The 13,541-nt window shown below is 45.9% G+C and overlaps 1 protein-coding gene across 1 annotated transcript in view; it reads left to right on the plus strand.

The window, feature by feature from the left end:
* Nucleotides 1-13,541, plus strand: part of Tmem178b (transmembrane protein 178B) — a 379,241-nt gene that overhangs the window by 130,876 nt on the left and 234,824 nt on the right. The window lies entirely within an intron of this gene.

The following is a 13,541-nucleotide window of genomic DNA, read 5'->3' on the forward strand; positions in this document are numbered from 1 at the left end:
TAAGGGGTAGTACCTGGCCTCAACTTCCATATTTCTATGTACCTTTGAGGGACAGGACTTGGAACCCTGGCTCACATGTGCTTATGCAGCAAAGATGAAAATGTCTGTGATCATTGGCTAGGGAATTTCTTGGCCAGGGATCCTCAGGGACTTACATGACAGTCACAGGTGACTTAATGAGCAAACAGAGATGGTTGGCTATTCTCATGCAGGTGCCCCGTGGGCATCTGCTGTCTATCTGTGGCAGGAGGGCTCTTCTTGCTGGCCCAGTTCTTCACGGTGACCCATTTGTCCCGTGAGTGCCATGTGCTTGTATTTGTCACATAGTCCTACCGCTACCGCATCATTTTCTTCTCTTTACATCCAAGGGGTAAGACTCAATTTACATTTATGTGCAAGTAAGCATTCCTTTACTGTTTCCTAATGTTAAAGATCTCTTTGCTGATTAACTTGGAATTTGTTTTTTTGGCTGAATCTTCTTCCTTTTCTTTGTGTGCATGGGGCCTGCCAGGTATAGTCATATTTATTGGTTTGACTTGAATTAACCAACCACAGCTTGAAGTGGGGAGATGGGAGAGACAATGAAGCAAACAGAACCATCATTCATTTGTTTCAGGCAAAAATTGTAGGTGTCCAGTATTCTTGAAATGAGAGAGCACATACCAGTGATGGACCAGCCCTACTAAGACTGGGGCCCCTTTTAGCTTTAGTCATTACCAGAGACTCAGCAGTGCATGGGGAAAGAGCGCTCAAGTCCAACAGCATCTCCATATGCTCATATGTACGATATACTTATTTAATTTCAGCCTGACATTTGCCTTAGAGACCCTATTCTCAGGAAAATTCATTTCTTTTGAGTAGGTGGTAGACATGTAAGGACCCAGATATTAAAATCTCTGACAATCGTTGCTTCTTTCCCACTACCTATTGGTATAATAAAGTCCATAAGTAGGAAACTAAAGGAATATTTAAGGTAAATGATCTGGTGTTGTAGCTCATGCCTGTAATCCTAGCAACTCTGGTGACTGAGATCTGAGGATCATGGTTTAATGCCAGCCTAAGCAAAAATGTCAGAGACTCATTGCTGGGGTTAACCACCAAAAGAGCCAGAGGTGGAAGTATGACTCAAGTGGTAGAGTGTTTGCTTTGAGTGAAGAAACCAAGAAAGAGTGTGAGGCCCTGAGTTCGAGCCCCGGCATTAGTATACACACACAAACACACAGACAGACACAGACACAGACACACATATACACAAGTTGTAAATCCTGATGAATTAAATCTAACATATTACGAGGTGCATAGTAGGATTCAGGATCTAAGAGGAAAAAGACATTGCCATTTCAGTTTCACTCAATTTAAATGAACTCAATCTGGCTCTGGTTACCAAGTAGTGGACTCAAGGTTGCAGGAAGCTCTTTTAAGGAGCTCAGTTCTAGAGGTGGGGAAGGGCAGGGTTGGAGGGAGACATTCACAACACAACACACTGCAGTACGATAATTACAATATCCAATCGCCTCATGTAACTCAAATAGTTTGAATTTCAGCAAGAAGGAGAATTGTTTCCGTGTACATTGCACAGAGACACATGGAGGGGAACTTGCTCAGAGTCTTAATGGCTGAGTGCACTGTAAATGTCTAGAATGGGAAGCCGCCACCCATTGATGGGCCATTGGAACATAACCCATGGCCTCAGCAGAGACAGAGAGGTTTGTGGGTCCTCTTTGAGGTCCATGTGTCTCCCATTGTCTAACCGTAGTGCTGGTGGGTTCTGACACAGCTAGTGTGTTGCTTCTGCTGTGAACTGAGGTGTTAACAGATCTATTTTTAACAGATAAAAGCGTTGGCAACGCCTGTTCCACACAAGGTATTGGGCAAAGCTGATGCTTTCCTTTGGGGGAACGATTCATCTGCCTCTTTCACAGAGTTGCCTAATGGGCTATGAAGCGGGCAGAGAACATTTGCCAGGTCTCAGGTTGGATGGCAGCTATTTTTCGCTGGAGGGCAGGTGAGCAATTGTCACCAGTGAATTCGGTATTAGTGTAACTGGGAATGCTGTCTTGATGGAGAAGTGTGGATTGTTTTTGTGTTGGTTTTCATTGGTCAGGCCCTGGTGATGTTTAGTGGGAAATGGGCATAGAAGTCACCTTGGAAATACAGTAGAAGCAGTTAGAGATGAGCAAACTCCTGTGATCACATGTAAAAAGTGAAAAAAAAAGACAGCTGACATTTTGGACTAGGGGATGTAGTCAGTGGTATTCTTGTCTAACCAACATGTACAAGGCCCTGAGTTTAATCCTCAGCACTGGAAAACCCAAGAAAACAGATCTTATTCTTGTCTCATCTCTTTTCTTCTGTCTTTTTTAAAATTTCTTGGTGCTGGTACTGGGGCTTACTTGGCTCTTGCTCGGCTTTTTAGGTCAAGGCTGGTGCTCCACCTCTTGAGCGATAGCTCTACTTCTAGCTTTTTGCTGGTTAATTGCAAATAAGAGTCTCACAAATTTCTCAGCTTGGGCTGGCTTTGAACCACAATCCTCAGATCTCAGCTTCCTAAGTAGCTAGGGTTATAGGCATGAGCTATCATTACCTGACTTGATTTTTATTATTTTGAGAGTACTGTATGCTTTAATATTCTGATTGGGATTGAGAAAATTCACTTGGTACTAGATTGGTTGCCATTTAAGAATGTGATCATAGTATTTTACATTCTATAAGTTTTCTCAGATAATTTGACCCAAGGAAAGAACATTTTGATTTCTTTTGTGAACTTTTTTTGGGGGGGCTCTGAACTCAGGGGTCTGTGGTTACTAGGGAAATGCTTTATCACTCGAGCCATCCCCCCAGCCCCTTTTATTTCAGTTATTTTTTGGTTAGAGTTTTGCATGTTTTGCCTGGATTAGCCTGGATTACAGGCATGTAACACCACAGCCTTGTTGGTTGAGATGGGGACCTTGCTAACATTTTGCTTCAAAGTGGCCTTGATGTTCCCAGTCCCTGCCTTCCAGTAGCTGGGGTTGTAAGCATGAGCCCCTGTGCGTAGTTTTTATTTTTATTTTTTTGTGAAACAACGTGTTGCAGATATTTGAAATTTGTCTATATACTTTTCATCAGGAATATTCCTGTGACCTGATATCCTCCCTGGTAGAAAAAAGCTGCCAAATGGGAAAGGGCATCATTTGAGTTGTGTTATGTGTTTTGAAAAGTCAAGCTCACCAATGGGAAGCTTAATTGCTGGACTCACGATCAGCTGAACAGCTGGCGAGAGAATAAAATACTTGTAGTCTACTAGGCTTCCAGGTCTAAGTGTCAGAGTTTACTCCATAGGGAGAAAAAGTGGATGATCCAGCCTCTCTCTCTGTGTGTGTGTGTGTGTGTGTGTGTGTGTGTGTGTGTGTGTGTGTGTGTGTGTGTGTGTGTGTGTGTGTGTGTGTGTGTGTGTGTGTGTGTGTGTGTGACATGGTGCATTTCCAGCTGACAAAATGGCCAAGAGATGCTTTTCTCTCCCCGCTTCCCTGGCCCTCCCTCCTCATCCACACCCAATACTGCCACACAGTGCACCAACCACGCGGCACTGTGCCCGGCAGAGCAGGCGGGCCTCCAGCATGGAGGGCTTCTTCACTCTCCTCCAGCATGAAGGGGGTTTTCCACCACAGCCCCCCTGCAGTGGCCATATTACAAGGGAGGTGAGAGTACTTGTGACCCACATCCATCCTGCTACATACAGAGTGAAGGGAAGGCAGAAGAGATCCAGCCTGGCTCAAGGAGGAAGGGAGGGAGGAGGAGAGGAGAGCTGAGGAGAGGAGGGGAGATAGAGATGGAGATCCAGACTTGGTACACAAGCAACGTTCTTGGAGTTGATCCACCACTAAGGGGACCGGAAGTCACAGGCGCAGAGCTGGTTGTCACTGCAGATCCTGGACGGCAGCTCAGCTCTCTGAAGCTCGTCATTGCTCTTGGGCTTCTAGCCCCTGCCAGGCCCAGTGAGTCTGGCCACGCTAATGGGGGTCAATGGTGCGGAACTCATTCCACACGGCCAAGCCCTGCCTGGCTCCCTCTTTATTTGAACTCTCCTACCTTTCCCCCCACCTTTTGCCTTTCCACAATGAGACTGCCCTCCCCTGAATATCAGTGCTGTCTGGACCCCTCCAGCTGCCCCCAGGTCCCGCCACTTCTGGGGCTTCCGGTGGCTCATCGTCCCTCCCCCTTGGCATGGGTCTTTTGGCCTCACACATCGGTTCTGTCCCAAGGCCTCTGCCCTTTCCTCCCCAATAGACTCTCCCAACAGATCCTAGCCGAGCCAGCTTTCTGTCTGCAGCCTGCACCTCTTTCCATTTCGACTCAGCTCTGAGCAGCTTGACTTCCTGGTCCCCTTTCCAAGCCATCCCTGGTTATAGTAAAATGAATGTTGTAGACCAAATGGCTTGGGATAAAACCACAAGTAGTTATGACACTGCCACCTCTTTCTTGTTCACATCTGCCACAATGTTCCTCAGAAGGGGAGTTGCACTTCCTCTAAGCACTGTTCCAGCTGTAATGGCTCCTTTGCAGACACATTAACCAGGTCCAGGAGGAAGGAGGTGCCAAGAGAGCCCGTCTTTGTCTCAGAGGGACATGAAGATGAGGACTCAGAATCTGAGCCGAACTTCAGCCCTCATCTCTTCTCTCCTTCTCCTCCCCTCCCCTCCCTCCCCTCCCCTCCTCTCTCCTTTTCTCCCCTCCCCTCTCCCCTCCCCTCTCCTACCCCTTCCCTTTTCTCTCCTCTCCCCTCCCTTCTCCTCTCCCTCCCTTCTCCTCTCTCCTCCCCTCTGCCCTCTGCTCCCTTCCCCTCTCTCCCTTCCCTCTCCTCTCCTCTCCCCTCCTCTCTTCTGTTTTCTCTTGTGTGGCTGAGGTTATGTAAAACAGGCTAATGAGGTAAACATTCCAGACATTAGACACTTAGCTTCCCTGCAGCGTCAGCCATTTTCCTTCTCTTGCTCCTGCATGGGAGCCTAGCCAGTGTGAGACTCTTAATGTGTGCAATCTGTTGTGAGATGCTTCTTGCTAGCAACACTGGCATCCATGGGGTCATCAGTTGCAAAGAAACCATTTGTAGACTAGGAAAGCTTGGTAGCATTGAAACTCAGCCCACTGGTTGCCCAGTAACTGAAATTCTGCCATTTGCACAGCATTGCATGGCTTTTCGCCCCAGTTCCTGCAGGGAACATTGTAGATTTTTGGGGATACCTAGAGACTTCAGCCTAATCACAGATAGCCTGACTGTCCTCCCACATCTTATGTGCTATTACTGCAGCAAGGCAGGCAGAGAACACAAACCCTTTAACATAACATTGTATCTAGACCTGCCCTTGAAGTAGTAACTTATGCAGGGTCATTTCCTTTCATACACAGCTTTTTATCTGCCTGCCAAAATGTACCTCTTGTTCATGCATTTAGACTTCTACTAGAGAACGGGCCTCCTAATTTCATCAGTGTTATTTACTTTAAAGAATATAATTTTATTGTTATCATTAGGTATTGTACAGAGGGGTTACCAGTTCACAATTCAGGCAATGCATATATTTCTCTTTACAACAATATCACCCCTTCCTTCACTCCCCCCCCCGTTTCTCCCTCTTGTCCCTACCCATAGTTCATTTTCCACAAAATGTATATCGAATAGCATGATTGCATTTGTTCACTCTCCTTTTGTTCTTGCTAAGAAGCAGAAAATAGAAAAAATCCTAAATGAACAAAAATGCCCCCCCCCAGCCCCAACCATATATAAATACCACCACCACCACTACCAACAACAACATAGATAACCCATGTTTTCATTTCCTGGATTGTTTATTTTTTGAGACAAGGTCTTGCTCAATGAAGTTCAGGCTGGCCTCAAACTTGCAATCTTCCTGACTTAGCCTCCTAAGTGCTGGAAATTCAAGCATGAACCACTATTCCCAGCTTTGATGACTTTTTGGGGGATGGTAACACTGTTTGAACTCATCCTTGCTGGACAGGCGCTCAACTGCTTGAACCATCAATCCAGCCCATTGATGGACTTTTTGAGCTAATGTGTTAATGTTTTGTGACATTAATTGCTCTGAACAGCATTGTTAGTTTTCTAGGAGGCCCACCCAAAGGAATGAGTAAGAGGCAGAGTATGGAGATTTTTATGAACTCATACACACACTCACAGCTGTTGATTTCACCTATTTAGATCATTGGCCTGGCTGGGGGGGAGGTCAATGATAGAAATGGAGTAGACAAAAAGAGAGAACTTATTTTGGGGCTGGCCATAGGGGCAGGGAAACGAGAAGGTCTGGAGTAGAGGATGGAGAGTTCAGTACAATCTTTTTGTGTTAAAAACAATCCATGGACTAAAAAAAAAAATCCTGAGAACTTCTATGCTGCTGCAATTGCAGTCTTCCATCCACAATTCATCTGAATGTGCAGGTCCAATTTTGTGCTGGGAATTTGTAGGAAGTCTGGCCTAGAGGCATTCTCTCAGCTTCTGCAGATTGGATGTTGTTTTCTTCTGGCTGAGCATACTGATCTGGATCCCACCAAGGAGAACTAGGCACAACCCCAGTGACTTCTTTCATCCCTTTGTTCATTTAGTCATTCAGTGTTCATGGCGTGCCCGTTCTGTGAGAACCAACCCCCTTGCTAGGCGCTGGAGGGGATATTAAGAGGTACTTTCCAAATTGGATGATATATTTAGGTGACAACCAGGCAAGGGATCAAACTGCTTGTTGCTTAATGCTTATTGACTACCCAGAGAGTGCGGGCTAATGCTGCCAACTTGTACACATCATGGGTCCCAACTTCCATACTTAAATCAGTAAGGATTCATTAGAGGGAGAAATAAAAGCAAAATATAATCCAAAACTACTATTTCACAGAGGCATGGCCCATGTCTCCAGCCCCCAGCAAGGGAAAAAAAACAATTGTGTTGGGTCTACCATCTTGGCTCTCGAAAGGAGCTGTCCAAGCCCTAAGTGCTGAAGAGGAAGCTCAGGATGGCAGGCATTTCTTCTTTCCAGAAGTTCAAACAACCAGAAAGCTGCGGTCATAGGAAGGAAGAGGAACAAGACCAGGAGCTGAGTGTTCATTTCAGGACAGCTCAGCAAGAGGGAATCTGTGTGAGATGCTATAGATGTCTGGGCAGGCAGACACCTGGCATAAAGGTCAATAGGCTTGAGAATGGTGGGTGTTACTTTAGGATTTAATACTATAATTCAGTCCTCATGAAGAAGTTTTGGACAAAGGTCATTCAAGAAGAAATCTGAAGTATTAAGGATATAGCATAATAAATAAAGAACATTTAACAGAGAAGCGTAGGGATGAGAACTGCAGTGCTGTGCAAGAACAAGTCTGAACCCGAGTTCCAAACTATAACCAGGATGGGTCCTGGGTTTTGCAGAAGGATTCTGAATGCACACAAGACTGTCGGCAGTGTAGCAGGGGAAGTGCCGGGAACTGGAATGGTGTAACCAAAAGAGTAGCCAAGGTCTACAGTGTATGGTAAATGTCTTACCATAGTCAAGACTGCACTGTCCAAATGTGGTCCATGGCCCAGCAGCCTGTATGATTTGGAAACTTGTTAGGGTACAGATTCACAGAACCCTGCGCAGATGTACTGAATCCGAATCTCTAGGTGTGTGTGTGGTGGGGGGTGAGGCCCAGGAACCTGTGGGGTTCTTAATCTGTTAAAATTTGAGAACTCTTGGGCTGGAGGGCATTGATGTGGGGTGTGGTGGCCAGAGGTAGTTCAGGGCAGGAGAGAGTGGGTGGGCTTTGGCTGAGAACCAGGACCTGCAATGTTGCAACGAGTACATCCTCCTACACCTTCCTCTTCTATTTGTGTGCCATTTGTTGATGGTTTCTATTTGGATCTAGCTTTGGGAGAATTTGCATCCATATGTCATGTTGCTGGTTGTTTTAAATAGTGTAGAAAAGCTAGGTGATTCCTTTCTTGTATCATGTGTTTTAAATACCTTGCATTATGTATTTTATTTTATTTTATTTTATTGCATTATGTATTTTAAATACCTTGTATTATGTATTTTAGATATCTAGTCTCAAATCTCTATCTTCTGTTTCCTCAGAAAGAGGCTTCAAAGCCAAGCATGTTGGTACATATCTATGATCTCAGTTTCTTGGGAGGCAGAGATGGAAGGATTATGATTTGAGGTCCACTTGGGGAAAAAGCTCTAAAAATTTCAAAGATACAGAAACATGGTTCATATCTGTAATCCTAGCCACATGGAAAACAGAGGTAGGAGGATGGCAGTCCCAGGCTGGTCCTGGGCAAAAGCAAGAGAACCCACTGGAAAAAGACTTAAAGCAATAAGGGCTTAGAGTATGGCTCAAGTGGTAGCATACCTGCCTGGCAAGCATGAGAGCCTGTGTTCAAGCTCCAGTACTATACAAAATAATAACATAAAAATAGAGACAGACCTCCGGTTGCACACAATACAGGGGACATTGGATTCAGTTCTAACTCTTCTGCTTTGTAGGCATGTGACCTTGAGAAACTGTTGAAGTGTTCTGAACCCAGTCCACTCATCTGAAAAATGGAGGTGGGAATAACTACCTTGAGACTTCTAATCATGTTTCAATCAAATAAAGTGAGTTACTCAAAATATCTTGGTAACTCTGCAAAGTCTGGTGCCAACCAACATTTGACGCTATTCATATTGGAATCCAGGGAGCTATAGCTGGCACTGGTCTCCGTGGGATTTGGGGTGGGGGCACTCTCCCTGAAATGACATATCACTAACTTAGGGTGTTTTCTGTTCCACTCTGCAAAGTGTGTGGGTGATCTTGGCTTGTGTGTGGCTGTGGGGGCTGGAGGGTGTGTTAGGGGTGTGCTGTCTGCACAGGTGTGTTGGGAGATTGCACCAGGTGTTTAGGATGTGGGAGTAGGAAGGGGCTGAGGGTGATATTTGCTGGTGACAGTCTGGCATAGTGTGAAAGGAGTTCCCAAGCAGGAAGTCATCAGCCTTGAAGATCCTCAGTGGGGTAGCAGCAGTAGATCAGCCCTCTAATTTATTAGTTGCATCCAACAAGAATATGGAGGAGACAATGACATGAATCTTTAAAAAGAAGATTTAGGTGCTCGGTGTCTAAAAAATAGCATTTCCGTTTCGGAGGCAGATGCAGTGTGAGTGCATTTGTATTGAACTCGCTAAGGAGAGTACCAAAAGATTTCCTCTAACTGCTGTAGCCCACCCCGCCTGCCAGGAACGTGGTGGCCCCCAATAGCCTCGTTCAATTTGAAGGAAAGGAGGGACCTAGAAGGTAGAGGAAAGCAGCTGCCAGGGGGTGGATGGGGAGACAGTGGAGGCAAGATGACTCCACTAGGGGACAGGATGCTGCCTGTGTTCACCTCGCACCAAGGTGGGCCTTTGGGCTGGGGCTGGCTGTGGTCATTGTGTTCTCTACACATTGTGTTGCTAAGATGGACCAAGAATGCAGGGAGGTGGATTGCCTTACAGATGGCTGGTGGAGAGGGAAGATGCTGTTGGGCTTGGCCTGAGCCCCTTGGGGAGGCAGGGTGGGCAGGAGTCTTCTTGGGATTGTTCTGTGGCCATGGTCATAGGGAAAGGAGAGAACGTAAGTACTGCTTCTGGGGAGCTGGGGGAATCTGATGTACAGATCCACGATGGGGAAGAGGCCAGAACCAGCACCAAAGTGAAAGCTATGAGTGCGCCTGGGGCCTGACCCGCTGAGGGCATCGGCAGTGTCATAGCTCATCACACCTTGGCCAGTGACTGGCAGTGTTGGACTCTAGGGTGGACCTTGACTTCTCTGTTCTGGTAGAGAAGAAAGGGCTGCAAGAAGCTGGGAATGTGGCTTACTGGTAGAGTGCTTGCCTAGCATGCATGAAGGCCTGGGTTCGATTCCTCAGCACCACATAAGCAGAAAAAGCTGGAAGTGGCACTGTGGCTCAAGTGGTAGCGTGCTAGCTTTGAGTAAAAGAAGCTCAGGGACAGTGCCCAGGCCCTGAGTTCAAGCCCCAGGACTGGCAAAAAAAAAATGGAGAAAGGGTGCAAGAGTTGACTAGTTTATGGACACATTAATGCTGGTCTTAGTGGTTGTGTTGGCAAGTGGAGCAAAGGGTTGAAACACTTATTAGGGTCCTCTACAGCTGAGGCTAAGAGATGGCCCTCTTCTTTACTTTGGCTTTGGGTCTGATGCTCTTTGCAATTTCCCTCTTTAATATTTTCCTTTGATATTTTACTCAGAGTTGAGCTTGGAGGTCGTAGCTCATAAATGTAAGAGGTCAGAGGTCAAGAAGCTTGTATGGTTCTGGCTCATTCTGGCTTTCTGGAAGTTGTTCTGATAGAATTCAGCCTAGAGTTCATGGGAGAGGAGGGCATTGGAGTTCGTGGGACTCACTGTCCTTCATTCTCCATGTGTATCTACCTGAGGAGCTCTTCATGGAAGGTTGGAATAGAATACAATCCTGTTAGCATAGCCCAACAGAACTTCCTGTGATGATGGAGATTTTCTTCTTTTCCTTTTTTCTTTTTTCTGTCCATTATGGGGCTTGAACTCTGGGCTTGGGTGCTGTCCCTACACTCTTCAGCTCAAGGTGAGGGCTCTACCATAAGAGCCACAGTACCACTTTGGTTTTCTAGTGGTTTTTATTGGAGATAAGAGTCTCACGGCCTTTCCTGCCTGGGCTGGCTTTGAACCATGATTCTTAGATCTCAGCCTCCTGAGTAGCTAGATTACAGGTGTGAGCCACCAGCGCCCGGCTGGAGATTTTCTATTAATCTACACTGCCAAACATAGTAGCCACTTGCCACATGTGGTTATTGAGTACTTGAAATCTGACCAAGAAACTGACTTTCCAAGTTTATATGACATGAATTAATTTAAATCTGAAGAGTCACATGTGGCCAGTGGCTACCATACCAGACGCAGCAAGCATCTTTTTATTCCTCTCTTTCTTGGCAGCAGTGGGGTTTGAACTCAGGGCCTCATACTTGTTAGGCAGGTGCCTAACAAGGAGACTCACTGCCAGTTCCTGTTTTGTTTTAGTTATTATTATTAATTTTATTATTAATTAATCAATTAATTTATTGGTCATGGGACTTGAACTCTGGGCCTGGGCACTATCCCTCAGTTCTTCAGCTCAAGGCAAGCACTCCACCACTTGAGCCACAGCACCACTTCCAGTTTTCTGATGGTTAATTAGAGATAAGAGTTTCATGGCTTTTCCTGCCTTGGCTGGCTTTGAACTGTGATCCTCAGATTTCAGCCTGCTGGAGGATTACAGGCGTGAGCCACCAGCATCTGGCTTATTTTTTATTTGTTTATTTTTATCTAAGCTGGTCTGAATCATAATTCTCTAATTATACCTCCCTCATAGCTGGCCTTGTTTGTGGAAATGGGGTCTCATGAACAATTGGTCTGAGTTGGCCTTAAACCATAATCTTCCTGATCTTCCCCTCCTGACTAGCGAGGATTACAAGTGTGAGCTGCCATGCCTGGCCTCCTCCTGTTTCTTACAGTAGAATCTACTTCTCAATGATAAACTCTCGGTTCTGAATGTGTAGACCTTAACACTTACAACACTGTACATTGTAGATTACCTGGCTAGCTGGTCATTTTCAAGGGATTCTTGGGACCTCCAGATCCTTGCTTGTCACTCTGCCCCTTAGGCTCCCAGCAGCCCCAATCCCAGAGCTAACTGGGGGTGTTACCAGCTTTTCTGCTGGTCTAGTCTGGGCTGTGCACTGTGGCATCCACCATGTGGAATGGCGCCCCACACAATCCACTGGGGTGGCCAGTGGGCAACTAAGACTCAGGAGAGTCAGAGCCCAGCCTGCTGTGACCACAGTGTTCATCCTCTTCCTTGCTTCAGGATGCTGCTTAGACCTTCTTTCTTCTCCCTGAGTTTCTTCTTCTGGGACAAGCGTCTCCTCATCCATTCTCTAGCCCTCCCCCACCACGCTGCTCCCTTCCAGCCTGTTACCTGATGCAAATGAGAAAGGAGAGACCAGGCTGCCACCTCCTCCATCCAAGCGTTGTAATGCTCAAAAGAAATGAAAGAAAGCTATTTATTTTCCATTTCTCGGTTTTTCTTTTTTTCATTTAATTACTGGTATCACAACAGGATTTTGTTTCTATTGCTTTTCATTGCAAATGTATAGTATTTCATCAACATTATGAGTTAAATAGGCTTTTGTGGACTAGCCTGAAACCCCAATCATCATTTATAACAGACAGGACTTCTCTGAAAATGGGTTTGGAATTCTAACTAAGTGACTCACAAATGAGGTTTTAGAATAGAAAGCTGGAGGAGACTTTGCATCTTTCTACTTTCTAGGCAATTTTGCCTCTCAGTGAACTTGCTATCCCTCCCCTGCTCACATCTGCCATTCCTAGGCTGGATTCCCCAAAGTCGACACTCTAGGCTTCCGTGAGGAAAGCTGCCTTCCCATTTCCTAGTCTCAGTACCTAGCTAGCTGCTGGTACAACACTACTAAATGTCCCTTCATGGGTCCTATATAGACTTGTATAAAATCCAGAATCTTATGAAGGATTGTCAGGGTTCTTTGTTGTTGTTGTTGTTTTGTCAGTTGTGGGGCTTGAACTCAGGGCCTGGCCACTGTCCCTGAGCTCTTTTTACTCAAGCCTGGTGCTCTACTTCTTTGAGCCACAGCTCTACTTCCGTTTTTTGTTTGTTTGTTTGTTTGTTTGTTTTGGTGGAGAACACTGGAGATTAGAATCTTAGGGACTCTCCCAACTGGCTTCAAACCATGATCTCAGTCTCCCGAATAGCTAGGATTTATATAGGTGTGAGCCTCCAGCACCTGGTGTCCATCAGGGTAACATTTCCTGAGGCCCTCAGCTTGGGCACTGGCACCAAATCAGATCAACTACTCAAGCTGAGTAGCTGCTAAACATGAGTTTGGAGTTGACATATTTGACTGACGTCAGTGTCTCTACTCCAGGCATTACCCTATTCCATGGCCTCACTGCTAGAGTATCAAGCTGTTACATGGTTATCTGGGGTTTACAAGGGCCTCTGTGTGTGTGTGTGTGTGTGTGTGTGTGTGTGTGTGTGTGTGTGTGTGTGTGTGTGTGTTTGTGTAGCATTGGAGATAAAAGTCAGAGAGACTCATGAGCTACAAGTTCTCCAAGAGAACACAAAGCAGTGATGTAAATTCCAGATGTTGGGGGTTGGTACAACAGGATGTGGGCCAGCAAAATGCGATTGTCAACTTGCAGAGGAGAAAACAGGATCACAGGCTGGCAAGGGTGGGCACTAGCATTTGACTGAAGCAGTTCAGCCATTTACTCAAGTAGAATGTATTGATTTCCTAGCATTCCAGGCATTGGGTGGAAGGGGCACCATTCTTCCCTCATGGAGCTTGCATGCTTGTCTAATATTACCACGCAGGGAGTGTACCCACGCTGCTATATCCTGGATGTGCATTAGTCCATGCAAGCCCAATTGTACTGTGAAGTCCATGTGGTATCTGTTTGACGGATGAGGCAATGAATACTGACAGAGGTTGAATGAGTCACAGAAGAGCAACCACTCC

Source organism: Dipodomys merriami, unplaced genomic scaffold, assembly GCF_024711535.1.
Source record: "Dipodomys merriami isolate MVZ:Mamm:240054 unplaced genomic scaffold, mDipMer1.0.p SCAF_5, whole genome shotgun sequence".
In the NCBI taxonomy this organism is placed as follows: Eukaryota; Metazoa; Chordata; class Mammalia; order Rodentia; family Heteromyidae; genus Dipodomys; species Dipodomys merriami.